The sequence below is a fragment of the Hemibagrus wyckioides genome, linkage group LG08 (assembly GCF_019097595.1).
Source record: "Hemibagrus wyckioides isolate EC202008001 linkage group LG08, SWU_Hwy_1.0, whole genome shotgun sequence".
Lineage (NCBI taxonomy): Eukaryota > Metazoa > Chordata > Actinopteri > Siluriformes > Bagridae > Hemibagrus > Hemibagrus wyckioides.
In genome coordinates this window covers 24,083,118-24,110,146 of record NC_080717.1, presented here as the reverse complement: position 1 = coordinate 24,110,146, position 27,029 = coordinate 24,083,118, and the positions used below count along the sequence as shown (strand labels likewise).

The 27,029-nt window shown below is 41.6% G+C and overlaps 2 protein-coding genes across 2 annotated transcripts in view; one reads left to right on the top strand and one right to left on the bottom strand.

Moving 5' to 3' along the window:
• Window positions 1–14,385, bottom strand: part of akap13 (A-kinase anchoring protein 13) — a 91,131-nt gene extending 76,746 nt beyond the window's left edge. The window contains exon 1 of the mRNA XM_058397468.1: window positions 14,147–14,385. The gene's annotated coding sequence lies outside the window, so the exon portion shown is untranslated. The remainder of the gene's footprint in view (window positions 1–14,146) is intronic.
• A 3,013-nt stretch (window positions 14,386–17,398) lies between these two features.
• The window catches only part of sv2bb (synaptic vesicle glycoprotein 2Bb), a 41,884-nt gene continuing 32,253 nt past the window's right edge, over window positions 17,399–27,029 (top strand). Inside the window, exon 1 of the mRNA XM_058396190.1 lies at window positions 17,399–17,501. The gene's annotated coding sequence lies outside the window, so the exon portion shown is untranslated. The remainder of the gene's footprint in view (window positions 17,502–27,029) is intronic.

Here is a 27,029-nt window from a genome sequence, read left to right as displayed (position 1 = left end):
ACAGAAAAGAGTGTAAAAAAAGTACTCTCTCCCATCCCATATGAAGTGAATCAGGGAATTGACTCTGAATCTTTAGAGTCGACTCCACACAGTCTCACCTGATTCAAATCTGAACACAGTGGACGTAAACACACCTCTGTTCCCACCTGCAGCATGACTGCACATCAGAGTGAAATTAATGTTATTTAATCTTTGTTAAACTAGTTCACTACAAAAGATTTTATACACACACACAAACACACACACACACACTACCGACTGGCATCAGAACTGAAACAGGCCACACCCACAAGCTGCTACAGCAGCAGCAGTAGATATACACAGTTACTATAAATAAACAAAATCAGCACAGAAGATGAAGCCGTGTCTCTGTGGAGGCTGTGAGTTTATCAATAACACTCATGTGTTTAACTCAGTAAGCCAAGGGGGAGAGAGTGAGGGGGGGTATGGGGAGGGAGGGAGAGAGGGAGAGATGGAGAGAGAGAGGAAGAGGGAGAGAGAGGGAAAGAGAGAGAATGCTGTGTCACACGGCTAAATGTGCTCGCCTGATTCACGCTGGAGGAACGCATGAGAAATCAGCAGCAGAAATCAGTTAGCTAAAGCTAATACACACACACACCCACAAATATAGCAGTCTATCTCTCTCTTTCTCTCACACAGACACACACATTGTCTTCCTCTGACTGTTTCTTTTTTCCTGTGTCTCTTCTTCTCTATCCAAATCTCTCTCTTTCTCTCTCTCTGTGACATGGGCCTGAGTCTGTTGCATGCGCACACAGACAGCTATTGCAGTTAAACCTGAAACACCATGTCTGAGAAGGTTACAGAGGAATGACTGCAATTACAGCTCAAGCACTCTGTGTGTGTGTGTGTTAGAGAGCAAAAGAGAGAGTGGCTGTGTGTGGGTGAGTGTGTGTTAGTGAGCAAGAGAGTGACTTAGTGTGCGTCAGTAAGTGAGTGCGTGTTTGAGTGTGTGTGTGTGTTAGTGAGCGAGAGAGTGAGTTAGTGTGTGTCAGTAAGTAAGTGAGTGAGTGTGTGTGTGTGTTGCCATCTAAGAATTTGCACTTTGTATCCTGGAACTGAACCAATCAGCTGTGTCTGTATCGCCATGCCAACCACAAAACAAAACCCACTCAGGCCAATGTGGAAAACACGCACGCATGGTCACACACACACACACCAGCAGGTCACATGACTGTTCTAACAGGGAAAAGTGTAAAGAACTTACAGAAAAGTTCAGAATCAGATTCCTGACGCATCATTCGGTGTTACTCTTCTCCTTAAAATATTTATAAAAAAAAAAGAAAAGAAAAAATATTACAAATACTTTTTTAAAAAATATGAAAATAAAAAATATGAATAATCTCTAGTCTATTAGAAATTTCTGAAGTCTAGGGAATATTTATTCAAACAAAACAGGAGTAAAATTCAGTCTCCAGCTAAGACTGCAGCGATGTGCGGGGTCCATGCACCTCTCACCAGCATCACCACAGTGTCCAGATTTCATCCAGATGTTAGGCCACTAAAGACACCACAGAGGAAGTGTTCAGGTTCCAACACACTGTGTTCAATGCTAATGGTGCAAAATGGCTTCTCAAAGCTGATTGGCTGACAGCAGCCATGGCGTTTTCATGAACCAATTCACTGATAATATATTCACAGATATTTACTCAACTGTTCAGTTTGATCATGGCCCCTCCCCCCAGTGGATGGCCACACCCCCATAATTGTGTCTTATGAATCCACACAAGCAATCACCATGAATTAGAACTTTATGTGTAAAACAAGCTCCGCCCACTGGGATTGACTGGGGTGATAAAAACACATTGAAGATCATGCAATTAAAAGTTTAATCAAATTTATTTACTAAAAAAAACAACACACACCAACCAGTCAAATATTTTCAATACATTTTTAGTTATAATGACATGAATACATTTGAGCAAGACATACTGATAAAATATTAATTACAATTGTTTTTGTTTATTTCATTAAAAACAATCAAAAGGATAAAATCAAAATAGAGGCACACGTGTGAAATTTATTAAAAACAAATAAAAAAAAATTAACGATTAAAACAAACGCTTCAAAGATCATACATCATACGAGAAAATTTGTTAAATAAAATGATATAACTATCTTGACCTTGAGCTTGACCTATCTATGCTAACTGTTAGCTGCATTAGCATGTTTCGCTGTAGCACAACATAAAAAGTCCAGTTAGTTTCTGTTTATTCAGTCGTTTAGGAGTAAAATATTAATAGACTTAAAAATATTAAAAATTAATAATATTAAAATGTTAATATTAATTGATTTTATTAAAGAAAGAACATTAGCATGGAAGCTGCAGTTCTAAACTAAAACCCCACTGAACATCAGCATGTTGGAGAGTTCAGAACATCGCTCCTGCGCTAATGTTTCAGCTGATAATCCAGCATCATTTTCTCGGCTGTTCAACCTTCAGATGAAACATGACACACGGTGTGCATCTCTGCTCGACCGAACCATCACCACTGTAACGCCATGTGAAACCAGCTGCCGTTAGCCTTAATAATCGCTCGGCCCTAACGTTCACTCAAGTCATTCTTGGGATTCCTCCGAGCTAATCCTCTGAGGGAAACGATTTTTCCGAACCGCACTCACACGACCTTGAGGTGAGCAGCGAGGTGGAACTAAAGTGTTTAAGCCAGCTCATGCTAACAGACTGAACACAGCCAATATTTACACAGAGCTCAAATGAACAACATTACAAAAAACAGTGCACTGAACTGACCGCCACCTTCAGCTGACCTGCTGCACTTCATTTTCCTTTAGCCTTCATATTTACCTTTCTGCTCAGCTCTAGTTTGTCCATGGCTACGTTCTGAACCTCAACCTACCTGTAGTGCACAACATTTAGCACATTTTTCTACCAGCTAAGCGCTAATTAGCACCAAACCTGAGTGTTACAAGTTCATTTGCAAACTTCTAGATTCATAAATTAAATAATACTGTAGTAAAATAAATATTAAAAACTATTCAGTCTTTCAAATTATTCTCGCTAGCTAGTTAACCGAGTCATCAGCAGCGATCCGGCTATCACCACTTGCAGTGATATACAGTTTAGAAACTGCTACGAGCTAGCACTCAACCGTAATTAAATAAATTCCATACACTAACTATTTAAGTTTTTATTTAGCTAGCTAGCTAAGCGATTAGCATTGCTGCTCAATGCTGCAATTAAATAACTTATAAAAACAACTCCAGTTGTTCTAGCTTGCTAGCTAAGAAGTTATCAGTTAAAAATATCATTAAAATAACTACACCAAGATTTAGCAAGTGATCCTAGCTATGCGTTTAGTATGGAGTTATATTAGCATGTCGTTTTCAGGAAGCTACTAAACACTGTTCACGCTGTAGGCAGTACTAGCTAACTCGGAAGATAAAAATGTTTAGCATCTTCCAAAAATAAATACTTACAAACTGATGACCAATAGACACCAGTCTGTAGGTGTTATTAGCTAAGCTAGCTGAATGATTAGCAGCTTTTAAAACTGTATGTTTCTGTAATTAGCAGATTTTTTTAGCAGATTTTTCAAACTAGATAGCAAAGTGATTAGCAGCTGGGAAAACTTTATGATGCTGTAATTAAAACGCTTCCAAAATGTTTTTGTGCCATTTTATCAATAGTGTTAGCGGGCTAGCTAATTACAAACTTTTACACTAAAGAGCATTTTGACTTCATTTAATAAAGTGTATAATTCAGAGTTTGTCAGAAGGTCAAATAATAAATAAAAAATTACAACTGAATGACAATGAGCTAGCTAACATGTAGCTACTGCAATAACAGATTCTTCAGAGGAAGATCTCTCAGCTGCTCCTGGTGCTTCACTAAAATTGATTTATCTATTTATTTATTATTTTATGTTGTTTTTTAAATTGATAGCATGATGGTAGCTAGCAGGATAACCAGCTAGCTAATTAAGTTATTTTTTAAAAGTAATGCTAGATTAGCTTATTTAGACGACTTTGCTTGGTCACTATGTCACTGTTTCTTCAGAAGGAATGAAAATTGGACGTTTAAACCTCAGGGGCAGGATGAAACTTTAATTTTTTTAAAAAAAGCCACAAAAAAGAATAAAAAAAATTCCAAGGCTCTGTGATCAAAGTGCAGTGTGAGCAGTGACGCAGAGAATCCGGACTCCTGAAAGGAAACGTCTCCATGCTATTAGCAGAAATGAGTGAAGTGGCCCGTAAAAGCGCCATCATTAGAGCTGATTTTCAACACGTACACAGTCTGAGAGGAGAGATAAGAAACAGCCAGACAAAAGAACAAAGACAGAACGCACAGAACCTCCCGAGAGCGCTGCGGCCTTCGTCCCTGTGGGGTCGTGCCGACACGCGGCGTGATATTTTACACGGATATTTAACACAAACTCCAAATTAAAGCCACCAGAGATTCCACTATTCATGTTGAGGAGCTAGCAAGCAAGCGCTATCTTACATCCAATCAGAATGGAATGGAACCCAACAGGATTAGCCACATGTCTGATTTCACTGGATCAAAGGCACACAGAGCGCAACAAGGGGCGGGGCTTATGTCTGATATAATTCACTTGACATGAGCGTTAGCTGTTCTTTTCACCGTTTAAGCTCAACATCATTCTTAGTCTAGCTAAACACATTATTATTAACATGCTAACTACTTAGCTTAGCTAACAGTAAATGTTACAGCTTCAGCTATATAGCTTTAACTGCAACTATAAAGTTATCAGCTAGCTAAATTACAAAAAAAAAAAAAAAAAAAAAAAAAAAAGAACACCACACATACAGCCAGTCCCACTAAAGAAGGTGTGGCCTCTGTTCCTGTCAGTCCCAAGAAAGGAGGCATGGCCTCTGGTCCTGTGTTTTCCCAGTGAAGGTGTTCAGCTATCATGAAGGAGGCGTGGCCTTTGTCTGCTAATAATAGGAAAGGGGGTGTGGCCTCTGGGTCTTCCAATCCCAATAAAAGAGGCATGGCTACCTAATGTGCCTGTTATAGTGAAGGTGTGGCTACTGCCTGTTAATCATAGTGAAGGAGGCAGGGTTTCAGTTTCTGTGTCTGTCAATCATACGCGGGGGGGATCTCAGTTTCTGCGTCTGTAAACTAGAGAGAGGGAGGCGGGGTCTCAGTGTGTCAATCTTCTAGTAAAATATCGTACGCACAGACACGCATTAACAGACACACACGCACAGACACACATACATAGACACACACATGCACAGACACTATATAAGAGCTGAGTTATTATAGCATACAGTCTAACAGTTTATAAACTAATTTTACATCAATATTTTATTAATAAGGAAAATTATACAAGTAAAAACCTTTAACTGCAAGTGTGTGTGTGTGTGTGTGTGTGTGTGTGTGTGTGTGTGTGTGTGTGTGTGTGTGTGTGCGCGTGCACGTGTGTGTGTGTAGGAAACAGACCAGACACACCTCTCGATTAAACACGCAGATGTTCAAACACACAAAGAGTGTTGTGTTCTCCGCCCAGCTCCACTCTCAGGTCACTAAAGGTCAAAGCGTTTGCCCATCAGCAGCTGAGGAGTGTGTTCATGTCTGCAATCCATACAGAACATTACCAATGTTCTGTCCCAGACTCTCTCTTTACACTTAATTGTCTGTGTGTGTGTGTGTGCGCACTCTGGTGGGGGTGGTTCAGAGTTTTAAACACATGCATTTGTACAAAAGATCCTTCACATCACTTCTGTTTAAAAATCTGATTTTTTGAGATTAAGCGTGCGTTTCTCCTCACACTCTCTCACACACACACACACTTATATTCAGACAGCTGTGGCCAAGTTAAAAGCCGACAAAGAAACAATTGTATCTGCTGAAAGTGTGTACAAGACGACTTTAATTCGTCAGAAATAAATTCAATTCTGTAATAAATAAATTTCAGAAAAAGGCAGGAGAGACGAGCGAGCTCGAAATGTGGGCATGCACGATAACATGCACAATGCAAAACGGTAAAAAACATGCAACAGAGGCATGCAGGATAACCTGTAACCTGGGCACTGTCTGCATGCAGCATGAATGTGGAGCATAAATATGCAGAAGAGCATGCGAGATGCTCTAACATTAACATGCTCTAACATGAACATGCAACATAAGGAACCCTAGCGACCAACACTAACACGAGTCTCTAACAGGAGTGTAAATATTCTACAGCGGTCCAAAACATTAACACAGAATTTAATTATAAACATGTGACCTTAATAATAACATGAAACAAAGCACAACACAAGAGAACGACACATCGCTGCAGTGAGAGGATGCAACATTGCAGAACAAGGATGCGACGATGCTGTACATAGACAATGACACGCTTAACAACACAGCGCTGCAAGGCTGCAGTCGGAGGATGCGACGCTGTTGTACAAAGATAATGAGACCTGATAGAAGAACACAGCACTGCAAGGCTGCAGTCAGAGGATGCAACGCTGCTGTACACAGACATTGACACACTATACAACAACACATCGTTGCAAGTCTGCAGTCGAAAGATGCGATGCTGCTGTACAAAGACAAAGACACGTTATACAACAACACAGCACTGCAAGGCTGCAGTCGGAGGATGTGACGCTGCTGTACAAAGACAATGACACGCTATACAACAACACAGTGCTGCAAGGCTGTAGTTGGAGGATGCAACGCTGCTGTATGAAGACAATGACACGCTATACAACAACACAGTGCTGCAAGGCTGCAGTTGGAGGATGCAACGCTGCTGTATGAAGACAATGACACGTTATACAAGAACAGTGCTGCAAGTCTGCAGTCGGAGGATGCAACACTGCTGTACAAAGACACAGTGCAAGGATTCAGTCTCCTGCATTTCCTCAGCAGCTGGTGAAGTTTCTGTATAGAGTGAGTATCTGCTCTTCCAGAAAAGAAGGCAAGATTTCAGTGCTAAGAGCAACGAAGGAAAAGAGAAAGTAAACACTAACGCGTATGATTTTCCACTGCACTGTGGAAATAAGGTTTATATAACAACTCAGGTCTCCAACAAATCATCATCTCAGACACGACCAGGCCTGCACCAATAATCACTCACTAAATCCATGCACAGAGTCGTCCAGCCCACAGCACCATCACCACACACCGTCACACAGAGCTCCTGTTCCCGGGATTAACTCCGCCCCTCTGGGAACGCAGCGTGAGGACATCAGGGTTCTGAGGATCCTTCATACGGAACGTCAGTAAAGACAATCCAACGATTGTGATCAGAAGACGGAGACTTTAAAAAAGCAGGAGAAACAAATTAATAAAACGATTGTGTGGCCTTTACACACATACACACACATATATACACAGAGAGAGAGAAAGAGAGAGACAGAGAGAGAGATGGAGAGGAGACGTGTTGAGAACGTGACAAGATTTCAGTAGTGCAGTCATGTGTGTTAAAAGAGGAAACGGTCCAGGAAGCTGCAGCAGCAGATAAATTTAACTTCCACCAGCACAAAGTGTCTCAGCTCCACAACACACACTGACACCACCACCACCAAGAAAACAACAACAACAACAAATACAGCATGCAGTGTTTCAAACCTTCCACATGTCAGTGGAAACAACATTAGAAAACGATTCATAAACTACTGGGGAGTTTTTGGATTCTGAAAAAAAAAGTAGAGTTTGATTCCAGCTGTACATCATGTGAACACTGCAAGCAACAAGACTCTCAGGCCATCTGCAGTCTGGCACTTGGGGGCGTGGTCTGTCTACTGAGAACCAGGCTCCGCCCACAACAGAGGGGTCCGAGTTTAACGTTACACAGATGCTGAAGTGCTTGTAATAAGAAGTGACACACAATGATTTCATTCTATTCATCACAAACACCTTCAGCTCCACACACAGCGCTAAACACACACTCCTACACACAGCGCTAAACACACACTCCTACACACAGCGCTAAACACACACTCCTACACACAGCGCTAAACACACACTCCTACACACAGCGCTAAACACACACTCCTACACACAGCGCTAAACACACACTCCTACACACAGCGCTAAACACACACTCCTACACACAGCGCTAAACACACACTCCTACACACAGCGCTAAACACACACTCCTACACAGAGCGCTAAACACACACTCCTACACACAGCGCTAAACACACTCCTACACACAGCGCTAAACACACACTCCTACACACAGCGCTAAACACACACTCCTACACACAGCGCTAAACACACACTCCTACACACCCACCTACACATCCACACCCACACACTCCTATACACCCACACAACTACATATCCACACCACTCCACCCCCACCCATCTGCATATCCACACCACTCCACCCCCACCCATCTGCATATCCACACCACTCCACCCCCACCCATCTGCATATCCACACCACTCCACCCCCACCCATCTGCATATCCACACCACTCCACCCCCACCCATCTGCATATCCACACCACTCCACCCCCACCCATCTGCATATCCACACCACTCCACCCCCACCCATCTGCATATCCACACCACTCCCCCCCCACCCACCTGCATATCCACACCACTCCACCCCCCCCCATCTGCATATCCACACCACTCCACCCCCACCCATCTGCATATCCACACCCCCCCCACTTCTGCATATCCACACACCCCCCCCCCCCACATCTGCATATCCACCCCCCCACCCACACATCTGCATATCCACCCACCCCCCACCCCCACATCTGCATATCCACCCCCCACCCACACACCTGCATATCCACCCCCCCCCCCCCACATCTGCATATCCACACCCACACATCTGCACACCCACACCCACACATCTGCACACCCACACCCTTACACACCCACACAACTCCAAACCTACACCTCCACACACCTACAGACCCACACACCTCCCCATCCACAACTACGGCCACACCCCTCCACAACCACACACCTATAGACCCACAAATCTGAAACACACATCCACACCCACACCTGATTAGCTAACGAGCTTAACTAGCTAACTAACCACCTCCAGGTGAACTGGTGTCCTGATGTTCTGAACAGATTTTCCTGTAGCTGCCAGGAGGTTACAACACATGATGCAAATCACCATGGCAACATTAACATGGACCTTTCACACATCCTCCAATTCTTTAATGCCAACATATAATTCTCCGCTTCACTTCATGACTTTTTGCATTTTTAAGCGTGTAAATGAAAAGTTCACACAGTTTCCCCATCATGAACACACTACAGTGTGAAGTTAGCGATTAACAGCCGCACGCTAATCTAGCAAACACTCGGAAGAGTTAAAGTGAGCTCTGTTCCAGTAAACCCTCTCTGATCTGCAGCATCTGTACCTTTTTTTTGATAGCTAGTGCACTTTAGAGCGCATTCTGATAAGCAGCCTTTAATCAAACCCCATGGCCTTTTCGTCTGAGTTTGAAGGGAAAACTATGTGCTGCTAAATGCAGCAGAAAGAGTCGCAGAAATAAACGAGAAAACCGACGAATCCATCCTGCCAAAGCCAAAGACCACAGAATGTGGAATGTGTGGAATTGGGATTGAGCTCACAAAGCAAGAGAAAAGAGAGACAGAGAGAGAGACTGAGACAGAGAGAGAGAGAGAGAAAGAGAGACAGACAGAGAGAGAAAAAGAGCAAGAGAAAGAGGGAAACAGAGAGATATAAATAGAGAGAGAGAGGGAGAGAGAGAGAGAGAAAGAGAGAGAGAAAGAGAGATAGTAACAGAAACAAATGAGAAAAAACTGGTAATCTCTCTCTCTCGCTCGCTCTCATCTCTCTCTCTCTCCGTCTTTCTCAATCCATCTCTCTCTCCGTCTGTCAGTCTCTTCATCTCTGACGGAGAGATTACCAGAGTTTTCTCAATGTTTTTCTGTCAAACTCACTTTCTCTCTCTCTCCCTCCATTCTATTGTCTCCGTCTCTCTCTTGCTCTCTCTCTCCCTGTGATGGTATATTCTAGTATGTAAGACATGCACAGTACAATAATAGTACAATACAGTTTCTGCAGCTCTGATTAGTCCTTTAGCAGAGGTTTATCCAGAGGGAATTACAGAACACAGTCTGTTCCCACGGCTACAGGAAACGTTTTGGCAAAAAAAATAAAACGTCTTGTTTATGAGTCAGTAAAAAAGTGTTTTCGATATTTACAATTTAACTAAAAAATCACTTCGTATGGTACAACTTTTATAACGTCAGAATCTCAGTGGGCGGAGCCTCAGAGCCTCGCCTGATACCAGACTCCACAGGGGAATAAACTGTTTTCAGTTCAAGATGGTGTCTCCTGAAACGTGATGAATTTTAGTTCTTTGTTCTGTTATGGATGGAAGGATGGCGTTCGAGTGACTCGAAGCTGCGGATAAAACAAACAGCAGCAGACGAAAAGAAGAGTTGTGCTGCATGACGGAGCCTGTGATTGGTCGGAACAACAGCACCACCTGCAGGTCTGGAGTCCTGTGCAATGTCCAAAAAATGGGAACGAGGAGAATTTTGTAAAATGTTTAGAAGGATTTAAATAAACGAAAAGAGGATCAAAGTGGTTTCAATGTGTTTCAACTGTAACAAAGTTCTTTCCATGTGTTAAAATCAGGAGGATTTACCAAAAATGTCCTCAACGTTCTAGTTCCTGCTCTTTATTTATCCTCACGGCAGAGTCACTAAACATCCCGATGTAGTTTTCTAATTGGTTACTGATTTCTGTCGGTCCACTGATTCAGAGTCTCAATATTTTTGAGAAACTCGCAGCAGAAAATGGAAAGAGAAGTTTGTCCCTGAAACACAAGCCGAGTTAGTGATTTTGTCTCATGGCCCGGACCACGTCAGATCTGGAAGAGGTTTAGGATTCGATATTAGCCGTGTTAGCATGTCTCATCTTACGTCTGAAATTAGACGGACGTTTGGCATTTGTTTAAATTCTCTTTTAATCACTGAGACAAAAATCTGAGCAGCAGCAGAAAGGCAGACGTATAAGAAGCTACAACGAGATACTGATTCACGACTGACGCAGAGTTCATACTGTAACACACAGTCCAGTTTATTCTACTCACTTCCTTTTGTAACACACACACACACACACACAACCATCTGTTTTGTGTCCCGGCTAAAACCGTGAGCCAAGTGTTTCAGCATAAGTGCCTCTCTTCACTGACACACAAAGGCCGGTCTTTCACACGCTGAATGAGCTGACAGTGAGAGCGGCGAGGGGGCGGAGCCAGCACTGCTTCATACCAGCTGAGATGGACCATGACATCACAGCCTGACGTATAATCTGTTCTGATGGAACGCTCGTATCTCTCAGACCAGAGTCTGAATCCGTAGTGTGGAAACTTCACAGACGTTTCACAACACTACATGTAGCTAAAAACGGATAAAAAACGCGATGACACGATGAAGAACAAAACATGTGTTGGTGCAGAATGAACCATCCACAGGAACTCACCAGCCTGCCAACAGCATCAGAGCAAAACATCACTAAACTATTTGGCTTAAGTAGGCTGCAGCTCCTACTACACTCCTAACACACTGGAATTTTAAAATAATCTGCACAGGCCACACCCACAAGTGATGACATCATCAGTCACTATACGCTTTATGAAAGAAAAACTAGAAAAGACACTGAACACTTTCCTTTCAACTTCTAACCCTTCAATCTGAACTACAGTAACATGTTTATTTTTGTGAAACGCCAGCTCTGTGTGTGTGTGTGTGTGTTTCCCTGCTGAAGGTCAAGTCCAGTTTATTTATAACGCCCAAAATCACAAGTACGTCCCAGTGAGCTGTACAGACCTTAACGCCATGGTGCTAATGTCGCTAACAGGAAAATCTGAGCAAGCAGAAAGGAAAAACAAAATAATTAAAAATAAAACAGAAGTCATTGTTTAGCTTGTTGTTTTTTCAAGAACTAGAACAAAAATAATGAGAAAACGAAAGTTTGTTTATTACTAAGTAAAGGTTATCCCACAATACTGTTATAACCAAACAGAGCACAGGCCCTGCCCACACTGTCACTGTAACCAATCAGAGCATAGTCACTGCCCACACTGCTACTACATTCTTCTGGACATGACGGACAATTAGGTATCTCAGGACACTAACCCCTAGACCTTAACCACTAAACACAAACCCTAAGCCCTACACCCTAACCCCTAAAGCTTAAACCCTAAGCCCTACAGCCTATGACCTAACCCCTAAAGCCTAAACCCTTAGGACTAAACCCAAGCCCTACACTCTATGACCTAAACCCTAAACCCTTAGGACTAAACCCTAAGCCCTACACCCTATGACATAAACCCTAAAGCCTAACCCCTTAGCACTCAACCCTAAGCCCTAAACCCTAGGCCCTACACCCCTCTCAGTGGAATGTTTTTTCTGCTTTCATTAAATCTGAAATATCTGGGACGGAGTGAATCCCCAACAAATCCTCAATCTAAACAAAAGTCTTTCAAAATTTTCCACTATTTCATCCTGCTGAGGAACACAACTGGTAACACTTTCACCATCTCCCAACATTCTAAACACAATAAATCCAAAACGTGTGTGAGAACAATGGAGGATTTACACAAAACCTAAACCTGATCATCATCCTGCTCGACTCCACACATGCTGGAGACACAATGTTAGCGTAGCCGCCGAGGCTGCACTCGCCTGGAAACACTGGTTTAAAAGCCATGATAGGAGCAGAGCATGTTAAAGTGTGAAACTGGAACCTGGAACATCCAGCTGGAGGTCAGATGTGATCTCACTCCGGCTTTATGGTCCTAATCTGATGAATTCTTTAATTAGTTGATCAGCTTCAACATTATTCTCTTTATGTTCTTATTTTCTGTGTCTGATTGTCTAACTAATCAGACCACAGTTCCCACCCACAATGCCAGAGTAACCAACCAGACCCCACCTCTGGTGTCACTGACCCAATTAAACCTCTGTCCCCACCCACAATGCCATTAATCAATCAAACTACAGATTCCGCCCTAATGCCTGTGTAACAAAATTAATAAACATTTGGCCCTGCCCACAATACCAACTTAATAAAAACAGCTCCTGTCCCAAACCCAGCAACCAAACAGGTCATACCACTAGACCCGGTACCACTATAACCAATCAAACCACAGTTCCCGCCCACAATGCCACTGTAACCGATCAAACCACAGTTCCCGCCCACAATTATTAAATAAAGTCCTCCGCTATTCTCCTGAAAGATGTCCATTTTGTGTCCGAAGTTTTCAAAGTAAAATGTCTTCAGGATGTTTTCACTGATAGAGACTTCAAAGCTCTTCTGTAAATCCACCTGAAGGAGTACAGCTGCCAAAAGTCAGATAGGTAAATTGTAATAAACAATAAATCAGCGCACAGACCCCACCCACAATGCTGCTGCAGCCAATCAGAATACAGATTAAAGAAAAAACATTCTAAGACTCCTTTTATGTTCTTATGTCTAAAAGTTAATGAGTAACACCACGTGTAGCTAAACACGCCAAGTACAGAAGAACAAGAGAACAGTCTAAGAATATCACACACACACACACACACACACACACAGCAGTGGTTATGTTTGGATCTGAGCCGTTACATCTCTGGCATGGTTAGAATAGTTTCAGCAGCAGCAGCAGCAGGCCGTTAGATCAGCGAGCTGCTCATTCACACAGAAACTTGTTCCTGAGGTTCTCATGAGTCCAAACTAGAACCTCGTCAACATTCACAGACCTGCTGGACCTCTTACTTCTGCCGGTTTGCAAAAAAATACAAAATAAACTATAAAATATAAACTGAGCTGATTGTTTGGAGCTTAAGTCTTTGGTATGACTATCAGGAACCCTCAGGTACCCTTGGGGGGATCTACATTTCTACCTGAGCAGGCAGGTCAGCATTCTTCACTCTTACCTGCTCAGGTGTGTCAAAGAAAATAAGAGACTCACTGTGGGGGTGTCTTTGATGAAATTCCTCTGGAAACATGTCATTAGAGGAGCAGCACTCTGCTGGAACACTAACTGTCCAAACTTTTCTTGTTTTTATTTTTTGGATTCCTGAAGTCCACAAACTTTTTGTTTCTCTAAGAGAAGTGAAGAGCCCCAGTGAAGCCTGTTCGGCTGTCTACTTCCCACTGAAAGCGCACTGGGAGAAATGAGGACCGTAAAAACATCTTACCTGATAGATGATTGTGGCTGAAAGTGGAATCCTGTCCTCCAGAAACTCCACCATTCCCCCTTTATTTTTTTCCCCCCTCTTCTTTCTCTTCACTGGGTTTGTTGGGAATTACAGCCCGCACAATCCCGCATTGTTTCCTTTCCTTCTGCTTTGAAGTTAACAAACGAGACTGATGTTAAAGATGTTACCCGCAAGATCGCGACTTGCCTTCTGGCTTAAAACAAGACCGAAATGTACAAACAGAAAGAGAGAGAGACAGGGAGGGGGGGGGAGGGAGAGAGAGAGAGAGAGAGAGAAAGAGAGAGAGAGAGAGAGAGAGAGAGAGAGAGAGCACTCACTCCACGCTGCATTAAAACTCTCCACTGCTCTAAATGACTCCATATGGAGCAGAGAGCCGACTCCCCTCATGCGCCCTCTAGCGGACAAAGCCCTCTACTGCACATGGAATCCCCCAAAAACCTTTTGTCTATTTATTCATTCAAGTTAAATAAAAGAATAGTAAAAACCATCGGATTCCCGTTACATTTAGGCACCAAATCGTTACTCCAAATATGCTCTGTATGCATCAGGTCAGCTTTAGGGGGATAAGGCGTCACTTCCGGCCCAAATTTCACCACCGGAAGTTCCATCATCCTATAAACCATCGATAGGACTCTATCTGTGGCATATAGTGTATAACGCTCTCTCTTTTTTATTATATATTACTTATTATATTGATTTATTTATTGTTTTACTTTTCCACTCTCACTGTTTTTTCAGGATTAATAGATTACTGGCTAAAGTTGTCTTATTTTATCAGTGTAAAATATATATACTTGTATTTTATTGCAATTCAAATGGCTTTGTTGATGAAATGTTTGGGTTGGAACTGGACAATAATAATAATAATAATAATAATAATAATAATAATAATAATAATAAAAGTCAATATCTGGTTCTTTTCATGTGAAACTTTCACAAAACTACGGAGAACACAATTTGTCAATCAGTATCAATGGTCAGTTTTCATGAACATGATTTTTGTGTGTAAATGATGAAATAGTTGAAGTACACCTTTAATCCATGCTAAAGTTTTAACTTGGTTTGTTTATAAGAGCTACTTGTTGTTACTTGTCAGGCTACTTGTGACTTTATTATATGAATTAAAACTTTATTAGACTTTCTGTAATCATCGTTAATCATCGTTACATGCCTGTATTCTTTCCAGGTGACACTACAGGTGTGTGTTTGTATTCTACTGACATCTAGTGGCCAACTGATGCAGTACAGTTTATTCCGTGTATTTATATATACTGTTCAACGTGTAAGACTTTAAATGGCATATGTTCATCGAGGCACTGTATAACTAAGATGACAGAAAATTTAGAGGAAAGATTCTGACATTAAAACGAATCCTGAATTCCTGAATCTTTAGTTCTTGCATTCAACTCCTACACTGATGCCGGAAAAAATTAAAATGACTCACTCAGTTTCCTTTTTTATTGTGGCTACACCGGTGAGATTAACATCCCAGTATCTCTTTGTCGTATTCTTATTCTAAAAATATAAACAAACAAACAAACAAACAAACAAACAAATAAATAAATAAATAAACTGATATGTTCAAGTGAATCGACTCCGATCTTTTATTGAACACTGAGTCGATTCATATTTTGATTCGGCTCGTAATGTTCACCTAAATGACTCTTCACTGATTCACCTCCCTAAAGCTGTTCATAAAGCTCCAGTCAGACACTGTGAGAGAGAAATTATTGTTATTTTCTGTGTACTTTGACTGTTTTCCGGTTACTCTGTAGTGCATGAACCCCCAGTACGGTTTATAATGCTTTATAAATAAATAAATAAATAAATAAATAAATCCTTTAATGATCTGCAAATTTTTATCACTTCCTCCTGTGACTTTCCCTAAAGTGTGCACTTCTAACGCAGGAAGGAGATTCATGGAACAAAGTCACACAAAAGTTGTAAAACATCAACTCTCTCACCAGCTTGTGAGATATGACGCACGCTAACTAGCTACCTGGCTAACTTTCTAACAGGTAAATTTCAGGTAAAAAATAAAAAATAAAAAAAACACAGTCTGAACCCACACACAATCCAATCCTGGATTGTTAAATATTTATGTTTTCTCTTTACATTTTGTTCAGGAAACTGGATCAGATCGCATTAGTGCCTTCTGGGAAACGTATGCTATGTTGATGCTAATGTCGATTTTCTGAAACTAGCAAATTAAAATAAGGCACTAATCAGTGTGGAAATTGTGTGTGCGGTTTATATCTCACGCTCTCGGCTTCATACGAGCTCCGTGTTTTGATAGTGTGTGAAGACGGCTGAATTTTCCAGAAGCATTTACGTGTAGCACTGCGTCTCATCAGAGCGAGCATGTATGAGCTCCTGTCAGGTCGATAACGCTGAATTATTAATTCGTTAACAGCTCTCTCTGATGCTCACTAAAGATTTTACACACTGAAACTCATTACACTCACATTGTAGACATTAAATAAAACTTAAATGTTCTAATTTCTCCCCTGAATAGCAGGAAAACTCTTTGTTATAGGGTTCTACATGGAGGCTGAAGACTTGATAAGGATTCCAAATAAAATAAAAGTCTATGTTTGTCTATCTTGTCCTAAGGGTGTACAAATTTATGCATTCAATGGTACAACACTATTTATATCATAGCATGACAAACATCATGACAAACTATTCTGCAATAAATGACCAATCGATAAATTAGTAATAAATGACCAATCACGATCACATGTTTACATTTAGCCACACCCACAAAATCCCTTAGCAGACGAAGAAATAACACCTCCCAGGCATGTCAGCTAGCAGAGAAACACATTAACTCCTCCCACTTTTAAAGGGTGCCATTACTTTTGTCCTGATTGACCTGAGAGTGTTATTAGTCTAAATTTGTTTGCCGTAATTAAGGTTAAGATAAGCAGAAAGGATTCAGGCTTCCTCAAAGGGAGATCCCTGAGCACCAAGAAGTGTGTGTGTGTGTGTGTGTGTGTGTGTGTGTGGGGTGGGGAAAAGCCTTCTGATCAGCATTCAGACCGTGTATAGACTGCATCAAGAATCTCTCTCTCTCTCTCTCTCTCTCTCTCTCTCTCTCTATCTATCTATCTATCTCTCTCTCTCTCTCTCTCTCTCTCTCTCTCTCTCTCGCTCTCTCTCTGTCTCTCTTTCTCTCTCCCCCCTCTCTTTCTCTCTCTCTCTCTCTCTCTCTCTCTCTCTCTTTCTCTCTCTCTCTCTCTCTCTCTCTTTCTCTCTCTCACTCTGCATCGCTCCATTGAATCCAACACTAAAAGGAAAACAACATCAAGCGTCACAGATCTGCAGATAACAGGTACAGATTTTATCTCACTTTAATTCAGTTCATTTATTCAACAAGTTAGCAAACACTCTCTCTCTCACACACACACACACACACACACACACACACATAGACAGTGCTCTCTGCTTTGCTGCACACTGAACGTCTAGCTTTTTACAATGTAAGATAAAACTAAATGTGGCTTGTGTGTATATGTGTGTGTGTGTGTTTGTGTGTGTGTGTGTGTGTGTGTGTGTATGTTTACATGTGTGTGGGGGGCTGTGGATTGGTGTTAGGTGTGTGTGTGTGTGTAAGACAGTAACTGAAATACAGCATTAACTTTAACCCCACCCCTCACTCAACCTCCACATCTGATTCTTCACTCTAACCCCGCCCATCACTCTAATCCCACCCCTCACTCTAATTTTCTCCCTCAGTCTACACTCTAACCCCATTTATCAATCGTTTCTGTAGCCCCTTCCCTCACATAAACACCTCCCCATTATTCATTATACATAAAATGAGCACTGACAGGTGAAGTGAATAAGACTGATGATCTCCTCATCATGGCACCTGTTAGTGGGTGGGATATATTATGGAGCAAGTGAACATAGTGTCCTCAAAGTTGATGTGTTAGAAGCAGGAAACATGGGCAAGCATAAGGATTTAATCAAGTTGACAAAGGGCCAAATTGTGATGGCTAGATGACTGGATCAGGGCGTCTCCAAAACTGCAGCAAATTGTGTGGCGTTCCCAGTCTGCAGTCAGTAGCTGGTCAGTATCTATCAAAAGTGGTCCAAGGAAGGAACAGTGGTGAACCGGTGACAGGGTCATGGGTGTCCAAGGCTCATTGATGCACGTGGAGAGTGTAGGCTGGCCCGTGTGATCCAATCCAGCAGACGAGCTACTGTTGCTCAAACTGCTGAAGAAGTTAATGCTGGTTCTAATAGAAAGGTGTCAGAATACACAGTGCATCACAGTTTGTTGCGTATAGGGCCGCATAACCGCAGACCAGCCAGGGTGCCCAAGTTGACCCCTGTGCACCACCGAAAGTGCCAACAATGGGCATGTGACCATCAGAACTGGACCACGGAGCAATGGAAGAAGGTGGCCTGTTGACTTGGTCTCCAAATTCCCCAGATCTCAATCCAATCCAGCATCTGTGGGATGCACTGGACAAACAAGTCAACTTACAGGACTTACAGGATCTGCTGATAACATCTTGGTATCAGATACCACAGCACACCTTCAGGGATCTAGTGGAGTGCCTCGACGGGTCAGGGCTGTACTGGCAGCAAAAGGAGAACCAACACAATATTAGGCAGGTGGTCATAATGTTATGCCTGATCAGTGTACGTTATATTCATTACTGTATATTTTATACATTAACTCCACCCCTTTGTCCTCACAGTAGCCCCACCTCAACTCCACCACATCCCTCAGTCTATCCCTGGCTCACTCTAACTCCACCCCTCACTCTAACTGACTCCTCCTCTCACCCTAACCCCACCCAGCATATCTCCACCAGTTATACTAATCAGCTAATCCAGTTATCTTATTACATTTTGAGAGCTTTAGCACAGAGTTAGCAGAGCAATAAATGTTATTACACTTCACCTACACGCAGATTAGAAGCTCACAGAATTCAGTTAGAGAAATTTAATTTAACAGTCGTGTAACCTTTTAATGACCCCCTGTTTGAGCCTAGACTGAGCTTTAGTTCCTTTAAATTAAACATGTTTTCCTCTAGGATGATGGGGATAGCACCCGTCCTGTCACACACACACACACACACACACACACAGTTGGCATTTACTTCTCCTATATGATTCAGTTTGGATTATAAAATAAATGTTTTCGTGCTGTAAAAATTTAAAATTAAATAACTTGATTAAGAGGTACGCACATGGGGGTGGGGTTAAAGGCGTGTCTCAGATACGCTGGGGTCTGATCTTACAGTTAAGAGCATGGTTAGTGTGATCAGCTCGAGTAAAGTCCAGCGCCACCAATCTAAAAGTGTTGTGTTGTGTTGTGTTGTGTTGTGTTGTGTTGTGTTGTGTTGTGACGTGTTGTGTTGTGTTGTGTTGTGTTGTGTTGTGTTGTGTTGTGATGTGTTGTGTTGTGTTGTGTTGTGACGTGTTGTGTTGTGTTGTGTTGTGTTGTGATGTGTTGTGTTGTGTTGTGACGTGTTGTGTTGTGTTGTGACGTGTTGTGTTGTGTTGTGTTGTGTTGTGACGTGTTGTGTTGTGTTGTGTTGTGTTGTGTTGTGTTGTGATGTGATGTGTTGTGATGTGTTGTGTTGTGTTGTGACGTGTTGTGTTGTGTTGTGACGTGTTGTGTTGTGTTGTGACGTGTTGTGTTGTGTTGTGTTGTGTTGTGTTGTGTTGTGTTGTGATGTGTTGTGTTGTGTTGTGACGTGTTGTGACGTGTTGTGATGAGTTGTGATGTGTTGTGTTGTGACGTGTTGTGACGTGTTGTGTTGTGTTGTGTTGTGATGAGTTGTGTTGTGTTGTGTTGTGATGTGATGTGATGTGTTGTGATGTGATGTGATGTGTTGTGTTGTGTTGTGATGTGTTGTGATGTGTTGTGTTGTGTTGTGATGAGTTGTGTTGTGTTGTGATGTGTTGTGTTGTGATGTGATGTGATGTGTTGTGATGTGATGTGTTGTGATGTGTTGTGTTGTGTTGTGTTGTGATGTGTTGTGTTGTGATGTGATGTGATGTGATGTGTTGTGTTGTGATGTGATGTGATGTGATGTGTTGTGTTGTGATGTGATGTGTTGTGATGTGTTGTGATGTGATGTGATGTGTTGTGTTGTGATGTGATGTGATGTGATGTGTTGTGTTGTGATGTGTTGTGATGTGTTGTGATGTGTTGTGTTGTGTTGTGATGTGTTGTGTTGTGATGTGATGTGATGTGATGTGATGTGTTGTGTTGTGATGTGATGTGATGTGATGTGTTGTGTTGTGATGTGATGTGATGTGTTGTGTTGTGTTGTGATGTGTTGTGTTGTGTTGTGTTGTGATGTGTTGTGTTGTGATGTGTTGTGTTGTGATGTGATGTGATGTGTTGTGTTGTGTTGTGTTGTGTTGTGTTGTGTTGTGATGTGTTGTGTTGTGTTGTGATGTGTTGTGTTGTGTTGTGATGAGTTGTGTTGTGTTGTGTTGTGTTGTGTTGTGTTGTGATGTGATGTGATGTGTTGTGTTGTGATGTGTTGTGTTGTGACGTGTTGTGTTGTGTTGTGTTGTGTTGTGATGTGTTGTGTTGTGTTGTGACGTGTTGTGATGTGTTGTGATGTGTTGTGATGTGTTGTGTTGTGACGTGTTGTGACGTGTTGTGTTGTGTTGTGTTGTGATGAGTTGTGTTGTGTTGTGTTGTGTTGTGTTGTGATGTGATGTGCTGTGCTGTGATGTGATGTGATGTGATGTGTTGTGTTGTGTTGTGTTGTGATGTGTTGTGTTGTGTTGTGACGTGTTGTGATGTGTTGTGATGTGTTGTGATGTGTTGTGTTGTGTTGTGATGAGTTGTGTTGTGTTGTGTTGTGTTGTGTTGTGTTGTGATGTGTTGTGTTGTGTTGTGATGTGATGTGTTGTGTTGTGATGTGTTGTGTTGTGATGTGATGTGATGTGTTGTGTTGTGTTGTGTTGTGTTGTGATGTGTTGTGTTGTGTTGTGATGTGTTGTGTTGTGATGTGTTGTGATGTGATGTGATGTGATGTGTTGTGTTGTGTTGTGTTGTGTTGTGTTGTGATGTGTTGTGTTGTGATGTGATGTGTTGTGTTGTGTTGTGTTGTGATGTGATGTGTTGTGTTGTGTTGTGTTGTGATGTGTTGTGTTGTGTTGTGATGTGATGTGTTGTGTTGTGATGTGATGTGATGTGATGTGTTGTGATGTGATGTGTTGTGTTGTGATGTGTTGTGTTGTGTTGTGTTGTGATGTGTTGTGTTGTGATGTGATGTGATGTGTTGTGTTGTGTTGTGTTGTGTTGTGTTGTGATGTGTTGTGTTGTGTTGTGATGTGTTGTGTTGTGTTGTGATGAGTTGTGTTGTGTTGTGTTGTGTTGTGTTGTGTTGTGTTGTGTTGTGTTGTGATGTGATGTGATGTGTTGTGTTGTGTTGTGTTGTGATGTGTTGTGTTGTGTTGTGATGTGTTGTGTTGTGATGAGTTGTGTTGTGTTGTGTTGTGTTGTGATGTGATGTGATGTGTTGTGTTGTGTTGTGTTGTGATGTGTTGTGTTGTGTTGTGATGTGATGTGATGTGTTGTGTTGTGATGTGATGTGATGTGTTGTGTTGTGATGTGTTGTGTTGTGTTGTGTTGTGATGTGTTGTGTTGTGTTGTGATGTGTTGTGTTGTGTTGTGATGTGTTGTGTTGTGATGTGATGTGTTGTGTTGTGATGTGTTGTGTTGTGTTGTGTTGTGTTGTGATGTGTTGTGTTGTGTTGTGATGTGTTGTGTTGTGTTGTGTTGTGATGTGTTGTGTTGTGTTGTGATGTGTTGTGTTGTGATGTGATGTGTTGTGTTGTGTTGTGTTGTGTTGTGTTGTGTTGAGTTGTGTTGTGTTGTGATGTGTTGTGTTGTGTTGTGATGAGTTGTGTTGTGTTGTGTTGTGATGAGTTGTGTTGTGTTGTGATGTGTTGTGTTGTGTTGTGTTGTGATGTGTTGTGTTGTGTTGTGATGTGTTGTGTTGTGATGTGATGTGTTGTGTTGTGTTGTGTTGTGTTGTGTTGTGATGTGTTGTGTTGTGTTGTGACGTGTTGTGTTGTGTTGTGACGTGTTGTGTTGTGTTGTGTTGTGTTGTGACGTGTTGTGTTGTGTTGTGTTGTGTTGTGTTGTGATGTGATGTGTTGTGATGTGTTGTGTTGTGTTGTGACGTGTTGTGTTGTGTTGTGACGTGTTGTGTTGTGTTGTGACGTGTTGTGTTGTGTTGTGTTGTGTTGTGTTGTGTTGTGTTGTGATGTGTTGTGTTGTGTTGTGACGTGTTGTGACGTGTTGTGATGTGTTGTGATGTGTTGTGTTGTGACGTGTTGTGACGTGTTGTGTTGTGATGTGATGTGTTGTGATGTGTTGTGTTGTGTTGTGTTGTGATGTGTTGTGTTGTGTTGTGATGTGATGTGATGTGTTGTGTTGTGTTGTGATGTGTTGTGATGTGTTGTGTTGTGTTGTGATGAGTTGTGTTGTGTTGTGTTGTGTTGTGATGTGTTGTGTTGTGATGTGATGTGATGTGTTGTGTTGTGATGTGATGTGTTGTGATGTGTTGTGTTGTGTTGTGTTGTGATGTGTTGTGTTGTGTTGTGATGTGATGTGATGTGTTGTGATGTGTTGTGTTGTGTTGTGTTGTGTTGTGATGTGATGTGATGTGATGTGATGTGTTGTGTTGTGATGTGATGTGATGTGATGTGTTGTGTTGTGATGTGATGTGTTGTGTTGTGTTGTGATGTGTTGTGTTGTGTTGTGTTGTGATGTGTTGTGTTGTGATGTGTTGTGTTGTGATGTGATGTGATGTGTTGTGTTGTGTTGTGTTGTGTTGTGTTGTGTTGTGATGTGTTGTGTTGTGTTGTGATGTGTTGTGTTGTGTTGTGATGAGTTGTGTTGTGTTGTGTTGTGTTGTGTTGTGTTGTGTTGTGTTGTGATGTGATGTGTTGTGTTGTGATGTGTTGTGTTGTGACGTGTTGTGTTGTGTTGTGTTGTGCTGTGATGTGTTGTGTTGTGTTGTGACGTGTTGTGACGTGTTGTGATGTGTTGTGATGTGTTGTGTTGTGACGTGTTGTGACGTGTTGTGTTGTGATGTGATGTGTTGTGATGTGTTGTGTTGTGTTGTGTTGTGTTGTGATGTGTTGTGTTGTGACGTGTTGTGACGTGTTGTGTTGTGATGTGATGTGTTGTGATGTGTTGTGTTGTGATGTGTTGTGTTGTGATGTGATGTGATGTGTTGTGTTGTGTTGTGTTGTGTTGTGATGAGTTGTGTTGTGTTGTGTTGTGTTGTGTTGTGATGTGTTGTGTTGTGTTGTGATGTGATGTGTTGTGTTGTGATGTGTTGTGTTGTGATGTGATGTGATGTGTTGTGTTGTGTTGTGTTGTGTTGTGTTGTGATGTGTTGTGTTGTGTTGTGATGTGTTGTGTTGTGATGTGTTGTGATGTGATGTGATGTGTTGTGATGTGTTGTGTTGTGTTGTGATGTGATGTGTTGTGATGTGTTGTGTTGTGTTGTGATGAGTTGTGTTGTGTTGTGTTGTGATGTGATGTGTTGTGTTGTGTTGTGATGTGTTGTGTTGTGTTGTGTTGTGATGTGATGTGTTGTGTTGTGATGTGATGTGATGTGATGTGTTGTGATGTGATGTGTTGTGTTGTGATGTGTTGTGTTGTGTTGTGTTGTGATGTGTTGTGTTGTGATGTGATGTGATGTGTTGTGTTGTGTTGTGTTGTGATGTGTTGTGTTGTGATGTGTTGTGTTGTGTTGTGATGAGTTGTGTTGTGTTGTGTTGTGTTGTGTTGTGTTGTGATGTGATGTGATGTGTTGTGTTGTGTTGTGTTGTGTTGTGATGTGTTGTGTTGTGATGTGTTGTGTTGTGTTGTGATGAGTTGTGTTGTGTTGTGTTGTGTTGTGATGTGATGTGTTGTGTTGTGTTGTGTTGTGATGTGTTGTGTTGTGTTGTGATGAGTTGTGTTGTGATGTGTTGTGATGTGATGTGATGTGTTGTGTTGTGATGTGTTGTGTTGTGTTGTGATGTGTTGTGTTGTGTTGTGTTGTGATGTGTTGTGTTGTGATGTGTTGTGTTGTGATGTGTTGTGTTGTGATGTGATGTGTTGTGTTGTGTTGTGATGTGTTGTGTTGTGTTGTGATGTGTTGTGTTGTGTTGTGTTGTGATGTGTTGTGTTGTGTTGTGTTGTGATGTGTTGTGTTGTGATGTGATGTGTTGTGTTGTGTTGTGTTGTGTTGTGTTGTGATGTGTTGTGTTGTGTTGTGATGTGTTGTGTTGTGTTGTGATGAGTTGTGTTGTGTTGTGTTGTGATGTGATGTGATGTGATGTGTTGTGATGTGTTGTGTTGTGATGTGTTGTGATGTGTTGTGTTGTGACGTGTTGTGTTGTGTTGTGTTGTGATGTGTTGTGTTGTGTTGTGACGTGTTGTGACGTGTTGTGATGTGTTGTGATGTGTTGTGTTGTGACGTGTTGTGACGTGTTGTGTTGTGATGTGATGTGTTGTGATGTGTTGTGTTGTGTTGTGTTGTGTTGTGATGTGTTGTGTTGTGACGTGTTGTGACGTGTTGTGTTGTGATGTGATGTGTTGTGATGTGTTGTGTTGTGATGTGTTGTGTTGTGATGTGATGTGATGTGATGTGTTGTGTTGTGTTGTGTTGTGTTGTGATGTGTTGTGTTGTGTTGTGATGTGTTGTGTTGTGTTGTGATGAGTTGTGTTGTGTTGTGTTGTGTTGTGATGTGTTGTGTTGTGATGTGATGTGATGTGATGTGATGTGATGTGATGTGTTGTGTTGTGTTGTGATGTGTTGTGATGTGATGTGATGTGTTGTGATGTGATGTGATGTGATGTGCTGTGCTGTGTTGTGATGTGTTGTGTTGTGATGTGTTGTGTTGTGTTGTGTTGTGTTGTGATGTGTTGTGTTGTGTTGTGATGTGATGTGATGTGTTGTGTTGTGATGTGTTGTGATGAGTTGTGTTGTGTTGTGTTGTGATGTGATGTGATGTGATGTGATGTGATGTGTTGTGTTGTGTTGTGATGTGATGTGCTGTGCTGTGCTGTGTTGTGATGTGTTGTGTTGTGATGTGTTGTGATGAGTTGTGTTGTGTTGTGTTGTGATGTGATGTGATGTGTTGTGTTGTGATGTGTTGTGATGAGTTGTGTTGTGTTGTGTTGTGTTGTGATGTGATGTGATGTGATGTGATGTGATGTGTTGTGTTGTGTTGTGTTGTGTTGTGTTGTGTTGTGATGTGATGTGATGTGTTGTGTTGTGATGTGTTGTGTTGTGATGTGTTGTGATGTGTTGTGTTGTGTTGTGATGTGATGTGATGTGATGTGATGTGTTGTGTTGTGTTGTGTTGTGATGTGTTGTGTTGTGTTGTGATGTGTTGTGTTGTGTTGTGATGTGATGTGTTGTGTTGTGATGTGTTGTGTTGTGATGTGTTGTGTTGTGTTGTGATGTGTTGTGTTGTGTTGTGATGTGTTGTGATGTGATGTGATGTGTTGTGTTGTGATGTGTTGTGTTGTGTTGTGATGTGTTGTGTTGTGTTGTGATGTGTTGTGTTGTGATGTGTTGTGTTGTGTTGTGATGTGTTGTGTTGTGTTGTGTTGTGATGTGTTGTGTTGTGATGTGTTGTGATGTGTTGTGTTGTGTTGTGTTGTGTTGTGTTGTGTTGTGTTGTGATGTGTTGTGTTGTGTTGTGTTGTGTTGTGATGTGATGTGTTGTGATGTGATGTGTTGTGTTGTGTTGTGTTGTGTTGTGTTGTGTTGTGATGTGTTGTGTTGTGTTGTGATGTGTTGTGATGTGTTGTGTTGTGTTGTGTTGTGTTGTGTTGTGATGTGTTGTGTTGTGTTGTGTTGTGATGTGTTGTGATGTGATGTGTTGTGTTGTGTTGTGATGTGTTGTGATGTGTTGTGTTGTGTTGTGTTGTGATGTGTTGTGATGTGTTGTGTTGTGTTGTGATGTGTTGTGTTGTGTTGTGTTGTGTTGTGTTGTGTTGTGATGTGATGTGTTGTGATGTGATGTGTTGTGTTGTGTTGTGTTGTGTTGTGATGTGTTGTGATGTGTTGTGTTGTGTTGTGATGTGTTGTGTTGTGTTGTGACGTGTTGTGATGTGTTGTGTTGTGATGTGATGTGTTGTGTTGTGTTGTGATGTGTTGTGTTGTGTTGTGATGTGATGTGATGTGATGTGATGTTATGTGTTGTGTTGTGTTGTGTTGTGTTGTGATGTGTTGTGTTGTGATGTGTTGTGATGTGTTGTGTTGTGTTGTGTTGTGATGTGATGTGTTGTGTTGTGTTGTGATGTGATGTGTTGTGTTGTGTTGTGATGTGTTGTGATGTGATGTGATGTGTTGTGATGTGTTGTGTTGTGATGTGTTGTGTTGTGTTGTGATGTGATGTGATGTGATGTGATGTGTTGTGATGTGTTGTGTTGTGTTGTGATGTGATGTGTTGTGATGTGTTGTGATGTGTTGTGTTGTGATGTGTTGTGATGTGATGTGATGTGTTGTGATGTGTTGTGATGTGTTGTGATGTGATGTGATGTGTTGTGATGTGTTGTGATGTGTTGTGTTGTGTTGTGTTGTGATGTGTTGTGATGTGATGTGATGTGTTGTGATGTGTTGTGTTGTGATGTGATGTGTTGTGTTGTGTTGTGTTGTGATGTGATGTGTTGTGTTGTGATGTGTTGTGATGTGTTGTGTTGTGATGTGATGTGATGTGTTGTGATGTGTTGTGTTGTGTTGTGTTGTGATGTGTTGTGTTGTGTTGTGATGTGTTGTGTTGTGATGTGTTGTGATGTGTTGTGTTGTGATGTGTTGTGTTGTGTTGTGTTGTGATGAGTTGTGTTGTGTTGTGTTGTGAT